This window comes from Pollachius pollachius, assembly GCF_949987615.1.
Source record: "Pollachius pollachius genome assembly, chromosome: 3".
NCBI lineage: Eukaryota > Metazoa > Chordata > Actinopteri > Gadiformes > Gadidae > Pollachius > Pollachius pollachius.
Window position 1 is genome coordinate 14290896 of NC_136936.1, and position 22773 is coordinate 14313668.

Sequence of the window (22773 nt, forward strand, 5' to 3'; positions counted from 1 at the left end):
CCATGTGACACAGTCCCACGGCTATTGTTTGTCTCCCTCGTCCGAGGTGTCCGACTATACGCTTTAAGCGAGGCCAGAGGCCAGGCCAATGAATACAGTTGCAAGCCATGGAATGTCATTGTTTGCTTTTATTGGACAAACAACATCAGCCACAACACCGGCCCTGCAATCAGGGAGTTGGGGTTAGTTTCGGCGGAAGTCGCCCATAATCAGACAACTATTTTGGTGTATCTAGCTGTCTTGCAAGCCGACAGCCGGCCTGAGGGACGGCTACTTTCTAGAAAGTTTCTTCAGACACAAACAGGCATCCGATACAGTGGGGTTGAGGAATTGGAGGTTTGAGTTGCAGGAGGTAAGTGAGTGTTGATGGATGAAGTGTTCCTCATACTGCTCTGGCGCTTACTGTTCAGACAAGAGATGCTTACGGGTTTGGATCTAGATTTCAGATGACATGGTTGTGGTGTCTATGGCTCTGTCTGTATGCCCTCTATAACTCTTTTAGAGATAGCATAGTTGTAAACTAATAACATGAGGGGTCTTTTATTTTTACAGTATTAGAAGCTTTGTTCTGAGATATAATATCCACAAAGATAGTCTGGAATCATGCCCATATTCCGCATTATGGTGTGTATGTAGTGGCCTCCCCGTGGATGTGTGTTGGCTGATGTGATATTATTAGTGGATGCTTATGTAAAAGGTTGTGCTGGTAAATATATTTAAAATGGGGAAATATAAAGTGGACTGCAGTATTATCACGAGTCGTAATTTTTTTCGGCTTGCAAATGAAGTCATATTTGCAGTGGTGCTGACTCCTCTGCTGGTTCCAGAATAGACTAACTGTTCTGCATGAATAGAGTGGGGTGCAGGGAAACAGATACGTCGGCAAAAATACTCTTCCCCTTATATAATTGGATCGGTCCGTTTGCCGTAGTTTTGACCCTATGTTTTAAAAGCCATCCTTTAACGGATAGTAACTTAAGTTAGACGTCCTTTAGTAAGACAAATTACTTGATCAGCTGTGCAAAGTAGCTTTAGTTCTCAGTCTCATAGTCTGCTTTGGCTTTGCTGAGTGTTTCAACCAGTCCACATTGTCCTCTTTGCATATGGCCATTAAGTTACAATAAATATAATGGAATCAATGGATCTTTTGAATCGTCTCCACAAGCACTAACGCTCATACAGTACACAGACACATGAATATGCAACTCTTGGCACCGCCAACACTGATGCCTTGCTCGATTCCCAGTACACTTACTCTCTATCCTCTTATCGTGCTTAATGCTCTAACAACTTTTTCCTCTTTAGATCGGTTCAGGGCATTTGGTTCTCTTTGCTGATGTTGCGATTCACTCCATTTTCCATCTGCTGAAGTTTGTTTTGTACAGTGTTTAGGATGGGTCGTGTTTTGGGTGCTGAGCACAAATTATCTTTGAATTATGGGTCGGTGAAAATAAACTACCACCACATATCATAACTGTTATAGTAAGTTTTTTCTTCGCAGCATGATGCAGTAGCGATTTACCGGTAGACTAAGTAAGAGTAAAGATGCACTGACAGCACAATATCTAAACGTGCGTGTGTGTGTGTGTGTGTGTGTGTGTGTGTGTGTGTGTGTGTGTTTTGGTTTCTGTGTAAACCACCATTTAGTTTTGTACCCTTCTGCGATCCTTCACTGCCAAACCCTTGTGAGTTGCCTTGGCTGATCGATCCCCCTGTATTTTTTTAGAAAGGTACCTGTAAATAATGAATGCAAACAGCTCCTCGGCTGCTTGAAGTGGAACAAGTCCAAGTGCTCCTGCACTCTGCGCTCTGATCCAGATCACTCTTCCTGTAGCAGGGCGGGCAGACGTCATGCAGACGTCTGCCCGCGGAAGTTTGTCTGGCTGGAATTTACTTGCAAAATCTTGAGCAGTAGCCAGGCATAAGATGAATTTCTTGTACTCTGATGGTTGGGCTGATGTACTCATACCGGTCACTAGTATACTCTTTTAATCTATTTATATGAATAATACTTGAGCTTTGAACCGATTTTACAGTGGTTTTCATTGTGCTTCATTTCACCTCAGTTCACCGTCCTTCAGCTGCTGTTGGGCAGGTTGACCTCTTCTCCTCTGTGGCGTGAGACATGCCCTTCCATCAGTGGAAGTCAGCATAAACTGATTTTACTCCTGACAATGCTTGTGCAATGTTGGGTAATGATTACCATTTACACATAAAGTCTGACTAGTGGACCATAAAGGTTACATAATTCTAACTATTAACCCAGTTCACTATAAAAAATTAAGATTTTAGTTCACTATATGCCATTATTATGATTATTATAATACTTCACTTTACTTTACTTATTACTCACTAATACTTATTATTATTATTAATATTATTATGATTATTATTATTATGATCATTATTATTGTTATCATTATTATTATAACTTTTTAAGTGTATTCAGGTGATCACCAATGCAAACCTATCCCCTGTCTAGTTGAATCCTGAGCAGCTGTCAGCAGTTGCAGGCTGATACAGTTTTATCTTTCTATCCCACGCTGAACATTATTTTAAACGCCTCATAAGATGATGAGCTTTCTTTCAAATATCGCCCCACTGAGCGTTTGTTAGCATCTCCCGCTCCTAACTAAATAATAGTACCAGTGTGACCTTTTGGCTGTAAAGCAGTATAGTGCCTGCTCAGCGAAACCAAGGCAACATTAAACTAGAGCGAGAGAGCATGAGAGAGAGAGTGATAGTGATAGTGAGAGAGAGAGAGAGAGAGAGAGAGAGAGCGAGAGTGATGTTAGGGCCATGGTGGTGACGTAAACTGTCACTGTTGGGAATCTGGGTCACAAATGGTTCAGGCTGGTGTGTGTTTGTGAAGGGGAGATGAAGAGTACACACAAACAAAAATTATAAAACAGGCAAAATAGAGAAGAGAAAGATCGCTAAAGGATCACCCTGTCAGGATAAGCTGGTCACAGAGAGCCAAGAGAAAGGGGCCGTCCTAGTCCCCCCCACACACAAACACACACACGTAGCGCGGCATGGACGACCAATCAAATCACTTGCATCGCTGCTCCCACCGTGCTCACACCAAGTGAGCATCGACAACAGACCGAGAGAGAGGAAAGGAGAGGGTGGACCCACACCTGAACGGAAACCTCCGGACCCTATGTGGGAGTGCAGGCTAACCACTCTTTAAGGGATTTATAAGGTGCAGGATGGATGATTGACAACAGGAAATATGATTGCCTACTCAAATTAATTTTGTACTCTATTACTTATATGGGATGTTCGGTGCAAATATGGAGATTTTCTGGTTTGATTTTCAGTTTTTTTGGACGTTTTGTGAGCGTTGGGCATTAAATCAAGCAGTTGCAACCGTCCACGCTTGGAGTTGACCGGGATGCCACACAACGTTGCTGACTCATATTGGATGTGCTTGGTTGCACAGATAGGCACGATATGTACGTATTTCTGAGACAATGATAACGGCGATGGGGGAACATGTTGGACGGGGGACAGAGAAAGTGGGCATGTGACTGAACTGAAGAGAGGCCATGAAAGCTGCAGGAGAGGCCAGGATTATGTCTAAGGTCAGGAGCATTTCTATTACCACAGCCACGTCTGCTCTCATCCCACTCTCATTTCATTTAGGATGTCATTCCTTAAAATATCAACAATATCAACTGAGTCACTGAGCTAAAATCAAACCAAATATACCATTTGAAAATTTAATCCATTTTGTTCCTGCTCACATACAGGAAGAGTACAATTAAAGTAGTTGTGTTTGAAGCCTTTTCAAGATGGTTCTGTTCAATTTCATAAGATTTAATATATTAGCAAACTATTTTGTTTATTATTCAATTGTTTTCCGGACACTGGTGACAAATTGTGCTTAAACAATTTACCGAGGTGGGTCAATTCATTCATTTTTGCCAATAGGGATGTAATATAAACTATAACATCCTTAAAATATAGTTATCTTTTTCTGTCCTCAGCAGTTCAAACAAACCCCCACCATAACTTAATTCACTCATACACTCTTAAGACAGTGGCACAAATCAATATGTGCTTCAGAAATGCCAGGGTATACACTCTGTCTCTCACACTCATCCACAAACATTCACACACACACACACACACACACACAAATATTAAATCTCATCCACAAAAACAATCGATTGCTCACATGCACACCAACAAATACACAGAAGACCGGATTTTAAAGCTGGCTAGCATGTCTCCTAAATCTTCAGGTGATATGATGGGTGCTCTCCAGGTCCATTAGGTGTCATTTAGTGGGATTTATTGTACCCCTCTGGGTGCTTGGTGGTGGGGGTGGGCCTCAAAACCGGCCCTACCATTCCCACTCCGTGTGAGGAATTCCATTTCGTACCATCCCTTGCAAAACTATTCCACACTCCTTTTAATTAAGGGCTGATGGTGGTGGACTAATGACTCCATGAAGTGTTATCAGCTCCAGATCCGCCTAGTTTCATTAGTCCTGCAGTGTAATGAACTGTGGGATAGATGATTTAGTTCAACAGAGGACTTAAGAAAAATTGCGTCTTTATCTCCACCTTTTAAAATTAGCCAAATGCTATGCTAACAGCTACTTTGGCAATGCAGCTTGGAAAACATACTTTATCTTGCGGAGCAGTTGTCATTTGTTGATTCACTATTACACTGAGTACCAATCATTTATCTCAAGAGGCGTTTAATAATTTCACATTTTCTTTTTGAAAAGAATGACATTATGGAGAATTCATAATTCACATTCACCAGTTAAAACATCAGCATCATTAAAACATTAATATCTTATTATTGTATTGTAATATCATGAAAAATATATGTAATTCTAACTGTAAATTCAAACATATTAGTTTCTAAAGGTAGCACATTTAATCACGTTTAGTTCAAGATTCAATGAAAATTGTGTGTGTATAAAAGCCCTGTCTCACATGAAGTGCTTAGAATTAGTTTATTCTGCCTCGTTCTCTCGACAGACACGCAAACCAGACTAATCAGGACCCCAAAAATAGCCGGTGTGTGTGTGTGTGTGTGTGTCACTGTGATGACCCCATGCAGACCCCCTTTCAGCTCTTCACACAGCTGGCACAGAGTACAGAAAACCAATGGCATAGATGCCACAAACCCCACCGCCACATTAACCATAATTACTCATCACCTAAAAACCAAAACCTAATCCATGTGTTATTCAAGGTGGCTGTGGGGGTCTTATTACATAAATGAATTAAATAATGTGAGCTATTATGAGATTTTCTTCCAGTGAGAAAAACTGAGTCATTGTTACATGACTTACGTTTCGTGGCAGCTGTTGCTGAACCCCCGTACTGAAGGTGGTTCATTAATAACCAGACTCTGAACCATTTGTCTATCACTGGCACTCACACTCTGGCTCAAAGTGTTAGTGAATAGGGCCGTGGTGTCCTGCTGGGCGGACAGCTGCCTGCAGACCGTCAGAAGAAAGATACAGTGGACACGAGCCATGTGAAGGCTTACTGACTAAATTTAGACCGGAGACTGTAGCTTTCCAACAATAATGGCTCAAACTTCTGTCCGATAACTTGGTGTCTAAACTGCTAAACTGTATGCTAGATGCACAGTATAAATTATCATAGTATTTCCCTCCCATGCCAAAATGATTTAGAGAGGAAATAAAACATCCCTAGCTTGACCAGGTAATGCACAGATTTTTCCCTTACCGTTTCAAATCTTTATGAACTGTGATGAAGTGATTCTCAGTCAATGTGAAGTGATGATCGGCGAAGGTCTGTGGGCAGGCAAGGTAAAGATCTTGAAAAAGTCTGGTCCAATTGATCGCATAATGTCTTGAAATGTAGATCGCAAAGAACATTATGTAAGTTGAGTGAAAGCTTGATAATAATAAGAACCATGAAAACAATAATTATCTGCATTTGGAGATGTTGGTGCCCATTAAGGTCATATATAACCCCCATCATACCATGCCCAGTCTGCTGACCAGGAGCTTTCTGCTGGGCAGCGCTACATGAAAGTGCTTCTACAACCAATTGCATTTCCATGTTCTCCCGCAGGGGTGTGTTGGCAATATGTTGAGGGAACAGACCACCTATCAAATTAAACCCTAATGACACAACTGTTCCGTGATCAGCCCGCTGCGGCACAGGGTTGAATTCTGCTGAAGTGTTCAGTATTAACACCCAGCTTCATTTGCCAGGCTTGCTTGTCTCTTACATAACCCTGCTTTGGGGGTGGGGTTTTAAAGACTTACTGAATGAAGCGGTGAAAAGATCTCATCGATATCTAGGCCCTTGTGGGATCTATTTCTATTGATTATGGGTCAAGAGTTAGCTGACCTCAGCCGCTAATGACCAACAGGACTGAGTACAGTTCATGCAAGTGTATGGTTGATTTTCTTAGTTTGTATGTCTTTGTTAATATGCCACACATATTCCCTTGTCTCCCCACACAAAATGAAACCTATAACCTTTTATGATCTTGATCAATATTGTGTGGCAGTCTATACAAGACAGTTCAGTGTGTTGCCCACTCGGTGGCGAGGCAGTGACTCAGCATACACCGCAGAATACGCCGTCATGCTCTGAACAAAACATGAATTGATTTGGATGAATGGTAAAATCACAGTGGCTTGCAGCGTGGGTGCTCCATGTTGACTCACTGGTTTCCAAATGCTCTAGGAGTAAAAGGGCAGCTTCCTTGTTGACTCCATCCGCAGCCCTGAATCCGCATCCACATTCAAGCAAGAGCTCAAATGCTACCATTCAGAGGGGCTCTCAGCCCTTATCTTATCGTTATTTACTGTGTCCTTGGGGACCGAAAGACGCTTTTGATTTGAATGTATTGTTATTATTGGCTCTGTCTAAGCCAACATATTTATAACCGTGCATAACACAATTTCTGTATACCTGCACAAACAATCATGAGAACGACCAGGATTGCAATCGGACAAGTGTACGCTCCAAAAACGAAAATCAATTATTTTCAATTGGTACCTACTTTTTGATAAGGTAACTGTTATTGAAAGGGTGAGATGAGGGTTACTGATAGTATCGTTACTACTTCCACCTGACTCACGCTGCTGTTCTGGTAAATGAGTTGTATTTTATTCAATCAAATATTTCTTCTTATTATTTCTTCTTACGATAACGCAAATGTGTGTTTAGAGATACTCTGTATGGTTCAACACATAATAAAGACCTACCCAATATTTTACAAGCATTAAGATCATTTAAAATCATTTTCAATCCAAGTCCTCAATAAGCAGAAAGAAATTTCCAGAAACATTTTCTGAAAAAAAAGTATAATCTGAAACCTCTTACTTTTCTCTACCTTCACTGATAGGCCAAGCAAAGAAGGTGGAGGAAGCTGTGGAAACCAGGAAGGTAGGGTGTCCGTGAATGGCAGAAACATTACACACACTGCTACTGACCTCCTTAAGAGGCAGACGGTATTAATGTATGAAGTACTAAATGTCACTCATTTGTAATGATATAAAAGTTCTTGGTTATTATTATTTCTTAAACTTTGGTTTATTTGTATCTATTTATTTATTTGTATTCATTTTCTTTGTCTGTTGTGGGGTGGCTTAACTATTATTGTAAGTTCAACTAGTTAAATAAAAATATGATGTATAAAACGATATCAAAGTAACTGCTTTAGCTGACCACAGGGATTTTCTCATCTCACATTTATAGTTATAATCATTGAAAGAACCCTTTTTTGTCTCGTTCATACTAAATCATTTCAGTGAATTGGTTCATTATTGTTTGCACATACCTTAATTCACCAAAAGGGGGAGCTGTATAAAATAGGCCATGACATCAGGGCCTCTATCATCTCCAGCCCCTTTCCTCTTCTTCATACTAAATAGGAATAAGGAGGGGGAGGGGGGCTTAGGTTGTCTTCGTAGAACAAACAACATAACTATTAGAATTCCCCACATGATATTGCCATCAAATTGCTTGTTAGTGTCAGTATCAGGCTCTAAACTAATAATAAGTTGCTTACCTGAACTGACACAGACAAGGCAGAACTATAGTTTCCTCTAACATATTAGTGATTTGAATGTTTTGTAATCAAGGTTTGAATGTATGCTTTTGTGTGGGTTATGTTGTCTGTTGTTGTATCTCTGCAGAATTGAGACACACACTTGTGATGAATGAATCCAATGTAAACAGCATTCTGTTGGCTGAGTTGTCACTAGGAGTGATGTGGGCCGTCTTTATGGCTTTCAGTGCCTTTTCAAAAGTGTTAAATTGTTATCCACCGATGTTTTTGTTTGTGGTAACGCTCCCATATGTCCACATAGGCCTGCGTCTTTATCTTACTTCATTTGTCTTTGTGAGTTTAGTGTGTGTGCGATGATTATACGTGAGTACCCTCATGCGTCATTGTCTTCACGTTTTTGTACTTTTTCTGCCAGCCCTGAGACGTCAGCCTGAATCGCACCAGACTTTGATTATGACAGGGCCGTCTCTATGACTACGGTACGGGTCTATTGATGCAGATGACTTAGTCAATATCAACATTCAAAATTCTCTACGGCCATTCAAAGCTTTATTCCTCCGTCAGTCAGGCGTCAGAGCCGAATCAGGGACTACTTCAATCCCTGGCTCTGGTGCTTCATTCTCCTTCTTGTTGTTAAATTGGGTTGAAGGAAAGAGTTCTTGCACAAACACAGAACGCATGCCCTCCACTCCAAAGCTAAGACACTTATTATCATATTTTGTGTTGGTTCGTGTGTTGGCGTCTACACCACTTGAAATTCAAGCAGTGGATTATCGTGTTCCAAATCTAGAAAGCGTCTGTACAATTTTTGTTTTGCATACCGCCACATACTGTCCTTAAAATGAAGAGATAAAAACTAAAGGTCACGATGAGCACAGCACATTAACAGAGATAGGGACATCCATCACCTACATCCATCTGTATTCTAGTCTCAATAAGCCCACATGCTATTCACATTCATGCTTTTAATGTAATTGCGTAGTTCCTAGATGGTTATGTAAGCTGAACATTGAGCCACAGATTATGTGATAACCCGTGATGGGTATTGCAAATATAGATTCTGCCAAAGTCCAAATCAAAATATATTTAAAATGTATAATTTTCAATGTAATTTAACAGTATGTGACTTATCTGTTTGTTTACAGGAATGCTTCAGCACTATGCTCTTTTGGAAGATGGTATTATGTATACATACAAACTGTTAAATGCTGACCGTGAGAGATGGCAGGTGAAACTGATCTCTGTCGGATGATTTCCTAGAACAGTGCAGTTATGAAGGAGATTTGAGGTCACAGACTCCATGACTCATTGTTATAGAGTAGGCAGGAGGATGTCTATTATTTTACACCAAACCTTCGGTGCTGACATTTGACTTTGCACACCCTGCATCCCGTGTGCTGTGAGCATGAAGCAGTGAACAAATCTGTATTTCATTTGGTTAAAACAATTTGAAGGCCAAGGTTCGATGAGGATGTTTAATGTAATTATGCTTGGACCAACGTTTTTTTCTAAATATTGAGTAGCATTATTGATTTCTTTTATCTATTTATTTTGCTTGCATTCAGTTAGAGGTGGGAAATAGGAAACTGCAAACTGCAACCAGTTACCTTGTATGTCTGAGATTGTTTCCAGCTGTGACTTTACAAAAAATGAATTGTCCGAAAATGTATTAACATTATTTCTTAAAAATGTATATTATTATGTAATGAATTGGCATCATTTACATTGAATGTACACTCCCACTTTTCCATATTGTCCACTTATTCCCGGAAGTAGTTTTGTGCCAAGTTGGGATTCATTTACATGCTCACTTTGGCAATGAAAACATATTGGTTTAGTCAGCAGTCACATGAGCTCCCCCAGCCCCCACCACTTCTCCCTGTTTAAACAGCAGAGATCCATCAGTAGGATTCATCAGACTTAAGTCTAAATGAAATCACACCATTAACGAGTTTGATGGTAGAGGAAACCATCCTCCACAACCCAAACCAGTCATTGCAGCCGTCCCCAAATGGGGTTTTACAGGGATTCATGCAGATTATGTCATCACATTATTCTTAGGAATACATCTGGGAGGGGGGTTTGGATCAGGGTGCATTAAAAAAAACAGCTGAAACACACATCAGTGTTTTTTTCAGCTATTATGCTGACTTGACAACTGTCTAGTAATCTTCCAGATAGGATATCAGATTCTTGTAATGGATAAGTAAAATAAGTTATATATTTTTATCCTGTGATTATTTAATAATCACGGCATAAAAATATATGACTTATTTAACTTCAAAAATGGTAGCTAGAACCACATTATAGGATGGTGTTTTTGACTAAACATTTGACCCACATATATCGTACTATAATACAGACGTGAAGTGGTGCTATTGTCAATAGGGGGAGTTGATGAGAAACATATGTTTGCGAGTCCGGTCGTAAAGAACCGCTTCCCCAAGGAGCTCTCCCTTCAGCACCATGCTGTTGGCCGCGCTGGAGGCCCAGACTGTTTAACACACAGTCATACATCATATGTGATATGTAGCGGCGCCGCACACAGAAATGGAGACTGCAATACTGAGCATAGTGGTCGAAATAAGCACACATATGAATGAAGAATCGAACCCTAACCCAGTTGTCTGTCTTTATTTATTCCTGTCAAACGTATGTTTTAACTGAATTTAACTAGGAATCTTATTTGTACAACATATTACCGTGAGAAGTACAGATATAAATGTTCTTGGTCATAAGCGGCCATGCATGCAAATATTGCTTTTACATTAACTTAATAAAAAATAAAAGATTATTGGATTCATTACAACCAAAAAAGCCAAATATGAATGTGTGATCTCTTTGTCCCTGTACAAAGCCTAACTCAGCTGAATCTATCACTTAATAAATTTTAATACAATGCATCTACCAAGTATAAATTGGAAGGTGTATGGAAAGAATTCATCCTTTAGGAACATTTATGAAAGAAAACACATATGATTCAGCGTCAGGGGTTTCATTAGAGCACCTGCTAAAGTCAAGGAGTAAGAATAAATTACAAATGCTATCAATGCAGTGTTCAGTGACAGCTGCACTGTCCGCAATATAGGCAAAAAGTTGTTTGATTAAAAAATAAAAAGATGACTTGGCGATGACAAGAGATCCATGTGTCCATGTAGTTTGTGGTGTTGCTATCTCTACTGCAAATCATAAATATGAAACATGCCATGTTTAATAGTCTTAAGTTGTTCTGAAGAGTACACTATAAGGCAGGACAGTTTGGGCAGATGCACAGAGCTCAGCGTCCCGAAGGACTGGTAGTCTGCGTTTCCTTTCAGTTTCACTAGAGCGGCGGTGATGAGTCTTGGCTGAGGCTTGGCTGAGGCCTTCCCATACATGGGAACTTAACTTGTTACAGCAGCCCATGGAATATAAAAGATGCAATAATAAAAGAAAATGTATAGAGTATCCAACAATACATACATGCATACATAGAATAATACAAAATAAAATAAAAAAATCACACATTGATTACAATGTCAAGCCATAAGGGCTTAAATGTACATGCCTAGGAGTTACACAATAAATGAGGCTAAGAGGTCCTTCACTACAGAATAAATACTTAATCACACATGTACAGTGGAAAGTGCACATTATTAAATTCAAGTATTGCAGTATTTAGGTGAAGTGATTTTTGACAGCACAATATTTCATAACAGATGTGTTATAGAGTCTTATGGCAGATGGAATAAAAGACCTTTGGAAACGTTCCTTCTTACATGCTTGGTGTAGTAGTCTCTTACTAAAGGAACTGTTTTGCGCTGCCACTGTCTCATGGAGGATGAGAGGAATTGGACATGATGGATGCCAATTTGTCCAACATCCTCCTCTCCCCTACCACCTCAGCAGGCTCCAGTGTACAGCCCAGGACAGAGCCAGCCCTTCCAACCAGCTTATTTAGTCCCTTCCTGTCCCTCTCAGAGAACCCACTACCCCAACAGGCTACTGCATAAAAAACAGATGCAGCAACAGTGTCATAAAAAGTCCTTAACAGTGGCCTGCACACCCCAAAAGACCTCAATCTTCTCAGCAAATTGAGACGAATTCGGCCTTTCTTGTACAGGGCATCTGTGTTATGTGACCAGTCCAGTTTATTGTTGAGGTGAACACCCAGGTATTTATAGACTGATACCACCTCAATGTCGCCTCCCTAAAGGTTCTCTGGTGCAATTGGTGTTGCCTTACGGCTGAAGTCAATCACTATTAACTTTGTCTTACTGGTGTTCATCTGAAGATGTTTTTTTTCCACACCATTCAACAAAGCTGGCGTTGACCCCCCTGTACTGCAGCTCATTCCCCTTTGTAACACAGCCAACAATGGCTGTGTCATCAGAGAACTTCTGGAGATGACAACTGTGTGTAATGTATCTGAAGTCTTTAGTGCTCAGGGTTTAGTGAAAGGGGGAGAGATACAATATAGAAACAAGTTGTAGTCAAGAGCTGTTGAGATAAATATTACAAAGGGCGCATCGTTTGAAAGTTTGCATCCATAGAAAAAGCCACACAAACAGCTGTGAACATACACCAAAGACAAACCCACACACATATCTATAGCCACGTATCATTAAAATATCCCTCAAGCAGCAAAGTATCGCCAAGGTCTTGAATAAAGAAGACTTGAATGAACTATTAGTATTGTTGTATAATGGATTTAATCTAACACAATAAAAATATCATAACGTCCTAATAGAAAATACACATTTATTTTTTGATTACACGTAATCAAAACCATGGAATAGGATGCACCGAAGATAAAATTGTGAATACAAGGGTTTTGGTGCTCTTATAGCGCTTGTACGAGCGATTTAAGCACATATCTTCATACGAGTTGTTTTGCTTGAGGCTCCTTGTCTCATCCCATGGGTGAAATGAGTTTCTATTTGATGTTCTATGTTAGCACCGTAGCGTTACAAGTAGTGCAAGTAAATTTTCATGGCAAAAATATTAATAAAACCAAACAGATGGTTTAAATAACACATTTATGAAAACATTTATGAAAAAAATGAATATTACCCCTTCTGCCAGTGTGGACAACAGAGTTGATTTAATACATTGTACGTACTCCACCTGTGCTGGGACTGTGTGACTCTGTGTGAAAGAGACATATACGGTCTGTCTCTTGGTGTTTCCTGGCTTCTCACACGGTCTTACACTGCAGTTTTGACAGCATCTGCAGTGGCCTAAGGGGAGAGAGTGAGAGAGAGGCTGGAGCGGGCTAACAGTACAGATGGAGAGTGTCTTGGGTTGTCCTCTGAACCACAGCGTACACACCGTAGGATATCTGCTGATCCCCATATCCAGTTATCTTCTTTGCAGTAATATCCCCTACCCTGGTCTGGTTCAATGCTGCTGCTGCTGCTGCTTACAGTTGTATATAAAGCTCTGTCTATCTGTCTGTCTGTCTGTGTGTCTGTCCCACTTTGTCTCTCTCTCTCTCAGATCCTCTGTCTTAATTTGTTCTACCTCCTCCTCACTCCCAGGCTTCTATCAGTCACACCTGAGTCTTTTCTGCATCATAGAAGGCAGCGTGGGGGCTGGGTCACTTAGTCAGGCTCATAAAACAAGTGATGACTCTTAACTTTGCGTCATTGAAAATAGCAAACTTTTTATTTTATTTAATTAAACAATGGATACAATTAATTCAACAAATGAGTTGTGAATGGCACGTTTGATGGTTGTTAGAGCATTTCCCCAGGGGGCAATGCTTCTCCATAGTGATTAACAAGTGGATTTTCATGCCTGAGTTTTGAAATGGCTTTATCTTAGACATCCATCACCGAAGCCATGTAATATTTTTAGGAGCAGGCAGGCAGCAGAAGTATGGAGACAGGAGGAGAGGAATTTACAAGGCCAGAGGGGTGGGGGTTAAATGTCAAGGGGGATGACCCCGGTACCCCCCACCTTATTGTGTCGTCTCCCCCCCCTCCCATGTGAAACTCACTCCTTCGCCCTCGTTCATATTGTTCACTGAGGAACCTGTTGGGCTTCAACATGGTGGTCTGTGTGCCTCTTGGGTCTATAGATTATAGAAGGTATCGCTATCCTGTTCGATATAAGTCCCTTATAATTCCCACAACAACATACATATTATAGTAAATAAGTACAATGAGTGTCGATTACCTCTCAAGCCTCCTTGCCCCTTGTGTTTACTAACATAAAAGGGCTGGTTTTAATGTGCTATAATCCTGTTGATTCCTTAATGGCTGATGAAGCTGGATTTATTCTTATGTATTCTGTTTATGGAGAGTGTTGTTGTGTGAATTAGCCTAGGCATTAGCCTGCTCGCTAACGAGGTGTAGTTTGCATGCAGTGCCTTAAGGGGATTAGACTAGAAGAATGTTCTGCACTTTGACCCGGCGAGCGTGGTCAAGTGGACCATTGTGGCTCCGCGAAAGCCCATTACAGTGGACGGCAGAGGGCTTTGTGACCCATCTGGCCCAGAGTCGCTGGGGGATTTCCCTAAGCGTTAAGCCCATGTTGTTTGCTTTTCAAAGGGAAGCATGGGAGATGGCCCCTTGATTAGAGAAGAAAGGACAGAAAAAACCATGTACGGGATGTACGCTTACGATGATGATGGAACACATCTATATCAAACATGACTCCCAGGACAAATAAGCAAACACTCACACACACACACACAAACTCAAAAAGTAGCCCTTTTGCACACTGAGTGTATTAAGAGATTAGCAGGGCTGGGTGCTGACACTGATTATGGCTTGAGTTCAACAAAAAAGACTGAAGGGCCAGTAACAGGTCCGTCCGTCCGTCCGTCCCCCCCAGCCCTCTTCCCCAGTCCTCCCCACCCATAGCTGTGGGTGTGTTTGTTGAGAGAGCTGATCAAAGCAATACCAACCACCTGCAGCAGCCTCTTAAAGGAGTACGTCCTTTCTCCAGCCTGTAGCTGCCCCCTGCTGACACACCCCTGGTTCACATTGAGCCAGAGAGAGCGAGAGAGAGCCATGTGGAGAGAGAGAGAGAGAGGGAGAGAGAGAGAGAGAGAGAGAGCGAGAGAGACTGGGAAGGGGAGGAGGTGCCCTGCTGCCCTGCTTGCGCATGCTCATCACCAGCCCCGGCAAGTGCAGCTTTCATCCGCAGCAGTGGGGGCCAGGAGTGGGAGGGAGAGAGAGAGAGAGAGATAGTGTGCCAGGGTGTGTGTGTGTGTGTGTCTGTGTGTATGTGTGTGAGCGAAACGGAGCACAGTAGCTGTCAGAGGGAAAGCGTGAGAGCTCTGTGTCGGGCCTTGGACAAAACCAACAAAAAAGGGGACAAATAGTTAGGAGAGGAGGAGGAGGAGAATTGAGGGAATCCTTCTGGCATTTGTTAGCAATTATACGCCCAGTCCCGTCGGTGTGTCGGCGCCGATGCGGTGAGTACTGCAGGGCTGGGCACCTCTCTCCTCTCACCACAGACACAACTACAAGTACGGCTACAAGTACAGCCACAGCTAGCCGCCGCCGTCGCCGCCGCCGCTGCTGCTCCAGCGGATACCGGGGGGAGAAAGGAGAAAGGAGAGGAGGAGTTTTGTTTTCTCTCTCTGGCACAAGAACTCAGCACTGCGGCACCTCCGGCGGGAAACCGAGGAGGAGGAACGCGGCTCAGGAGGAGAGGAGAGGAGAGGAGAGGAGAGGAGAGGAGGCACCGTCTTTTCTTTTGTTGTCGAGTTGGTGTTTTTCTTTTCTGGCGGGGTGGGGAGGGGGGGGGGGGGGGGGTGGGTGGTGTAGCTGTGGCGGTGTCTCCTGGCGTCGCTGGTGTCCACCGCTGTCCCGGTCTTTGTATGGGAGGCTGTGGTGGGGCAGCATGTGGCGGTGCAAGCGGGCAGCCCGGTGCCCCCAACTCACTGTGGCCTGCGGACACCCCTCACCGTCTCAATGAAAGGCTTCAAGCTCGCCTGGTAAGGCTCGACGCACACGCGCCCAGCACATGGTCGTCGCCCCCTCGACAGCACAGCAGCGCATGTACACGCCGTCCGGCGATACAACCTGTTTATCTGTTCCGTTGAGTAGATCAGAGCGTAAGGGGGGTAAAGGGGTTCTCAGAAGTGTCATGCGTGCCTGCCTCGTCTCCCTTGCTGTTGTCCTGCCCCTGTGGTTCTGAGCTTCCTTCATTAAGCAGGACCGGAGGCTGGCCCGATGGGAAAGGACACATTTATTTGGGATTCTTCTCTGGTGCTGCGGCTCCTTTAAAAGACAGACGCATGCAGGGATCCATCTATGTGTTGCGGTAACTTTCTGTGGCCATCGTTGTTGACTCACTCAATTCTAAAACTGCATCTCTGTACCATTATGTAAATGGCTGCAAAGCCAAGGGGGGGAATGCTATACCAACCATGTATTAAGGGCTAAATTGCAACAACAGTTAAGCCCCCGACCAGGACATTCATGCCCGGAACATTGCCAAGTCTGAAGCTAGTTGTGTGTGTGTGTGTGTGTGTGTGTGTGTGTGTGTGTGTGTGTGTGTGTGTGTGTGTGTGTGTGTGTGTGTGTGTGTGTGTGTGTGTGTGTGTGTGTGTGACTGTGGCGACCCTATTCTTTTCCCCTTTGGCTATGTGTGTGTGTGTGTTGAGGAGAGAGCTGTCACGTGTCTCGCTGCAAGAGAGCAGGCACATGTTCCCTCCCCCCCCACTTCCCTCCCCCCCCACCCCCCACCCACCCACCCTCTCTCCTTCTCCCTCCCTCCCTCCCTCCCTCTATATCTATCTCACTCTCCTCTTTCCCTCCATCCCATCCCTCTCTTTAGCTCCTGTGCCTCACACATAAACAAACAAACGGTCATCTGACAGACTGGCAGTGATGTCATGTCTTGCTCCGCTGAACTGGGGCAACGTTGTCGTCTCCCACCCAGCATACGTCCGTTGCCCTCATACCTCTTCCCTTGCTGTGACTCCCCTGCTCTTTCTTTCCACCTCCCATCCCTCTCTCTAGCCACGCTCCTTGTCTCACTAGATATATTTAGAGTACCGCAAGAAGGGGGAGAAAGAAAATTCTCCCCCCTCTGCAAGCTGTTTTGACAACGTGCGTCCTGCTGCTGTATTCCCTCATATTTCCCTCTTTATTTCTCTCTCTCTCTCTCTCTCTCTCTCTCTCTTTCTGTCTTTTCCCTGGTCTTCTTGTGTATCGTATCCTTCTGGTAGTCGTTCTTATCCCCGGCTATACATCTGCGGAGGTTAAGGTTTTCGCCCCCAGTGACAACCCGGCATCCAACTCCCCCGCTCCCTATACACCCAGCTGACGTCCAGCCATATCACTACAGATAGCATCCTTTTAAATCTAGCCTCTGAGTCGAGGCAGACAGGTCATTGAGCTCAGTCTGTCTGGCATTCTGTGCTTCCCGTCTTTTGGGCTCTCTTGAGGTAAGGTCAACGGGTACTCAGGCTAACGAACCGGGGCTCCCGTTATGATTGAAGTGTAAGTCTAATCAAAGCTCGGTGTTGAGGCTTGTGATGGGCAAGTCAGCGCAGCCAAGCGTCCTGGACTGCGGCCTTTACATGTCCCGTGTTCAAAACGACACGCCGTTTGTTACATCATTTCTTTACATAATATACACATGACCGTACGTTAAGAAAGTAAATCAAGGTGGCCCCCCGGTGTCTCACCGGGTAGAACGCGTACCATATAGGCTCAGTCCTGAACGCAGCAACCCGGGTTCGAATCCTGCCCGTGGTCATTTGCTGCATGTCCTCCCCTCTGTCTCCCTCACCTTCCTCTATATCTCACTCTATAATAAAGCATAAAATAGGCAAGTGTGCCAGATGTGAGCGGGTGCAGCCCTCTCTTATGTCACTCTGTCTGGGTTTGTGTGCGCTGGTTCGATGCGGTCCCTGGGGGGATATTCTGCAGCATAGGAAGAGCGGTGAGACCCACGCGTCGGCCCATTGATCAACGCCTCAGTCGGCGCCGCGCTCCTTTTGTCTCGGACTCCCAGGCAGGCTCTCGAGTGCAGAACACAGACGGTGTCAGCGCGAGAGGAAGCGGCCCGCTAACGAGCGCTATGACGGATGGGGACGTGGAGGCAGGCGCGAGAAAAAGCGCCCTTCATTCAGATGATGCTGCTTAGCACCTTAGGGTACTTTAGCTGTTCAGCTCTATTTTAACGGCTGGCTGTTGCTAACTGACAAAAAACGAATCTGGATGAAGATAGATATTTGCAAAGTTTTGAACAAGGTTTTGTTTCCCTCCTGTATTCTTCTTACATTCCGAGGTTTGTTTTCCTAGTGGTTGTGTGTGTGTGTGTGTGTGTGTGTGGGTGTGTGTGCGTGTGTGTGTGTGTGTGTGTGTGTGTGTGTGTGTGTGTGTTTAAGTATGTGGGGTTTGGTAGGTGACAGTGAAGCTAGCAATCTTGTCAGCTGTCTTAATGGGCGGGGATTGCTGAGAGTTTTTCATGATTTGGCAATTGTTCCAAATTGTTGGTATTTGACTCAAACATGACATTTAGAGGAAAGCACAGCTGGCCAGCACCTAACACACAAACGCATGCGTGTTACCTCTGCCCGGATTTAGGCATTTGCATATAATATAATAATGTCATTTACATATAATAAGCACTTTTTATTATTCTATACAGTGTGTGACCCCCCTTCCTCCTACACACACACACATGTACACAGTACAGAATAAGAAGAGGGCTGCAGCCCTTTCACACAACTCAGAGAAGGAACTTACACAACACAATGGCAAGCATGCACTCACAAAGACAAACACTCACACAATCACACACACGCACAGGGTTATCCATGCATGCCGTCATTCTGCATGCGCTAATAACCATCATATGGAACACATTGATACACGCCACTTGTTAATTCAGCACTTATCAACATGCATGCAGTGCACGCACACACACACACACACTCACAGGGGGGATACAGCTGTCAATGAGATGGAGGGGCTCCGATGATCCTCTCTCTCTCTCTCTCTCTCGCTCTCTCTCTCTCTCTCTCTCTCTCTCTCTCTCTCTCTCTCTCTCTCTCTCTCTCTCTCTCTCTCGCTCTCGCTCTCTCTCCGTCTGGCACCTACAGAACTGCTTGTTTCCTTGGCACTTGACTTCATGCCATTCATGATTTGCTATATAATATTTGGCCTCCTGATATAAATGGATTGTGATTTCATTTGCTTCTTTGTCATAATGGTCAAAGGAGATGGCGGTGATTCAATGGGTATGCTGGAGAGAAATCCATGGTGTTCGTTTGCCAACATATTTTGTTTTGTTGTTTTTGTCAGTATTGTTTCTCTGCCATGCAGTACTTTGAGAATAGTATTGGAATAGTATTAGATGGTCCTATTTAATTGAAGTATACAGTATGTTATACTCTCAGCCTTAGCTGTTCTTATATTCATATTTGTACTAAGCATCCTCGGGAGACTACTGAATTTACAAAATTGATTGATAAACATGTAGTGTTTTTCCAGACAATAAATACACAATCTTTGGCTCATTCGGAAAATGATTCCTTCCTTTATTGTGTTAAATCATCTTGTATAATCTTGATAGTCCATGTAGGCTCTATGTCAGTGAATTGTGATACCCAATACCATATATACAACAACTACTCTCCCTGAATTAATGATTAGTATAATATTTTAAGGAATTATGAGCAAAGTCATATTAACAGTAAGTGTGCTTTGCTCACTTCCTTCAAATCCTACCATGTATTTTCTGGACCAAAGTTCAGCAAGGACCAAAGGACTAATACACGACACTATACCTACTCTACCTATATTTACACTACATTGTCCTCAGTTCACCCTGTGTCCTTTTCTTTGGCTTGAAGAGAGTGCCCACGTTCAAACACAGACACACAATCTGTCCCCTGTTGTGTCGCCCTGTGTGTTTCCGTCGGGCGGTCCACAGCCAGGCGGATGGCTGCCCTCCTGTCCCTGGCCCAGAGACACAGCCTGTACCACTCAGCCTTTATCCTGCCTGCCAGCACCTCCCCTCCGCTGCCGACACCCGGTCGCTGTAAATAATTGCTGTTCCTTTTTGTCAGAGCGCTTTTTCTACTTCCGTTCCGTGGCTCTGAATGTTGAGCAAAGCATTTTTCCAGTCCCCCGAAAAAAAAGGTTTTTGCAGATTTATAAGTATTGAGACAGATTCTGAAATTCTGCAGTCATGTTAAAACTTGTGTTGAGAATTCTTGCAATGTTTTTCTATCAATAAACAGCTCCTTTTGATTCACTTATTAGTTGCTTTTCCCTTGATTGAATCCAGAGTGTGGATTCCAAATGCTTTAAGCATCTGAGCTTGGAACTCACTCTCACAGAGTAAAAGTGATGGTGAATCTGTATGGAGCCTGGGTCACGTGATGATGACCTAATTGGGGTTGAACTTTGCTGTGTGTGTGGTCTTTTTTTTTTTTTACACACCACATTTTACGTAAAAAGAGGGGGACCTCATTGATGGGCGAGCGTGTCCCTATAACAGTGTAATCATCTACTCACACCCGGCCTGCTCTTGACTGTCTCACACTGTTGTCCCACTTCAAGTAGTGGTGCACATGAATGGCTTGACAAGCTGCCATGGCAACAACATGGGCCGAGGCACAGCGGAGCTGACAGACATTTCCGATGCACTGACTCCAGTGTGGTGCTGTATCGGCGGGTTCCCATGACAACATCATCAACAGCTCGTGCGGTGTGCATATAGAACATAGAGGACAACCTTCTAAAGGCTTTAACCTTCAGTACGATTACTTAAAATACAACGTTCACTATCCGCGATAGTCATATCTTACCCACCGCAGATAGCAGAGGCACACACACCTCTGAACCATAAGTTGCTTTAACTTATACACAACATTTCCCTGTAGTCTATGATAAGAACCCGATTATGTCCAACACACCGTCCCTATATAACTCTCTAACTCTTCCACGGTCCACTCTGGTGCTGGATGCGGTGACGTTTAGCATCTGCGTGTCCATCGGTGTGGCGGCTCTTGAGAACAGGGGTCACCCCGTAACTAGGTCATCAGCCTGTGTGAGGCCTGGCCAGCTTCACCCGAGAACAGAGTGCTCCGGTCGGGGCAGAGTGGCTCTCTTTGTTCCCCAGTAGGGCTCCGCTCGGCGCTCCCACAGAGGCAGCCAGCAGGGTCACAGGGCTCCGGTGGTCGGGGGTGTCCCTGCACCGCCAGGGCCCTCGCTCCCCAGGCTTCTGACATTTACTCTCATTGTGGTTGTTTTATCACTCTATAAAGGCCACACAGGCGTCGATGCTTTTGTTCGCAGTCAACATATCTGAGAACTTTCCGTTTCATGTTGATTGGTGTTGATGATGACATCACGTCAGCACACGCTATACCACCGCCGTCGTACCCGGGTTTAAAGATTCTCGTTTTAACTTTGTGCGTTCGCTTTTGTATATTTTTTAAACATTTGGTTCTTGTGAATCTTGCAATGACCGGGATAGGTGAATGAATGCGAGCAGACATGAGCTCAGCAGTAGAATGATAGTTGACGTTCCAGGCCGCTGGCGATAGCGTTTTAGGGTGTCGGTGACATTTACCATTGAGTTCTTGAACCTGCTTTGAAATTAGAATTGAAAAGCCAGCCCTCACAAAGTCGCTCAACCAATCAGAATCGTCTATATTACATAAAATATATACACGTAAAAACTATATCCCAGGCGGAATTTTGCCATAACCTGGAATTAATCAGTAACTTAGATATGTAATGACTGAACAACAACATAACACTTTAGTGTGCAGGCCACTTCTAAAGTGGTATTCAAATTACTGCAGCATAAAAGCCAGGAGCTGTGTTGCTGACTTTCTAATTCACTTAAGGGGAAATTATCTTCATCTTTAGCCAATACTGTTTTTAGCTGTTTAAAGATTCAGAGACATGCAGCTAGAACTGCTCTGGCTACCTCACACACAAAATAACTATCTGTGGAAGCAATTGACGTAAGCACTTTCCACTGCAGCAGGACTGACTAATGACCAAAGTTGCCACCGGTGATATATGACGACATTCTGTTCTTTTTATGGTTCTTTTCACGAACACTTTAAAATAAATAAGTGAGTCATGCTTAAATATGCATAGTGAAGCAAGATGTATGCATCATGGAGGATATATTCTGCTTATTTTTTGGGCTTATTAATTTATATGCATCTATCATACTTAGACATACAGTACCTTAAGAAAAAGTGCTACAGCTCTAGCCTGTTGGGGTCTTCATTTCATATGCAGGGTTTAGCTCAGAAAATGTGTTAGTTAAGGTGGTGGGGCTGTCAGACTGTTGCCCTGCAGCCTGATATATACACAGAGAGTGAATTAAGTTTAGATTATTTTCTACTTTTATTTAATGTGTACAAAAATATATTTTGATTATGTTATATATGGTTATTTGTGTGCAGCTTATTTGGTTGCACAGGTTTATTCAAGAAAGTTTTTTCTACAAATCAACATGGTTTGGCAAAATAGATATTTCTCGTTTTGTATTCCAAGGATTTTATGAAATTGAATGTCCTTATTGAGGACACACATCGTTTGAATTTACGTTATAGGGCTTGTAAATCGCATCTCAACGGCCGCTGTCATTTTGGGAGCCTAGGAGCGTTGGACTGTGAGTTATTATGTTAGAAGTATTGTTTTTATGGTTATTGTTATTATCGTGAAATGAGTTGGCATTATGGGGACACATTGTTGTGTTTGAAACTGCGAGAGCGTTTCTCATGGGAGACGCTGCTAACCAAAGTTTTCATTAGCCTTGGTTAGG

General features: G+C 43.2%; 1 protein-coding gene across 2 annotated transcripts in view; it reads left to right on the top strand.

The window, feature by feature from the left end:
- gramd1bb (GRAM domain containing 1Bb) overlaps positions 1-22773 on the top strand; it is a 62616-nt gene that overhangs the window by 4616 nt on the left and 35227 nt on the right. Inside the window, exon 1 of one of the 2 annotated variants that reach the window (XM_079731297.1) lies at positions 7386-7400. The exons of the other annotated variant lie outside the window; for it this stretch is intronic. The gene's annotated coding sequence lies outside the window, so the exon portion shown is untranslated. Of the gene's footprint in view, positions 1-7385; positions 7401-22773 lie in introns of those variants that run through there. 2 annotated transcript variants of the gene reach the window in all.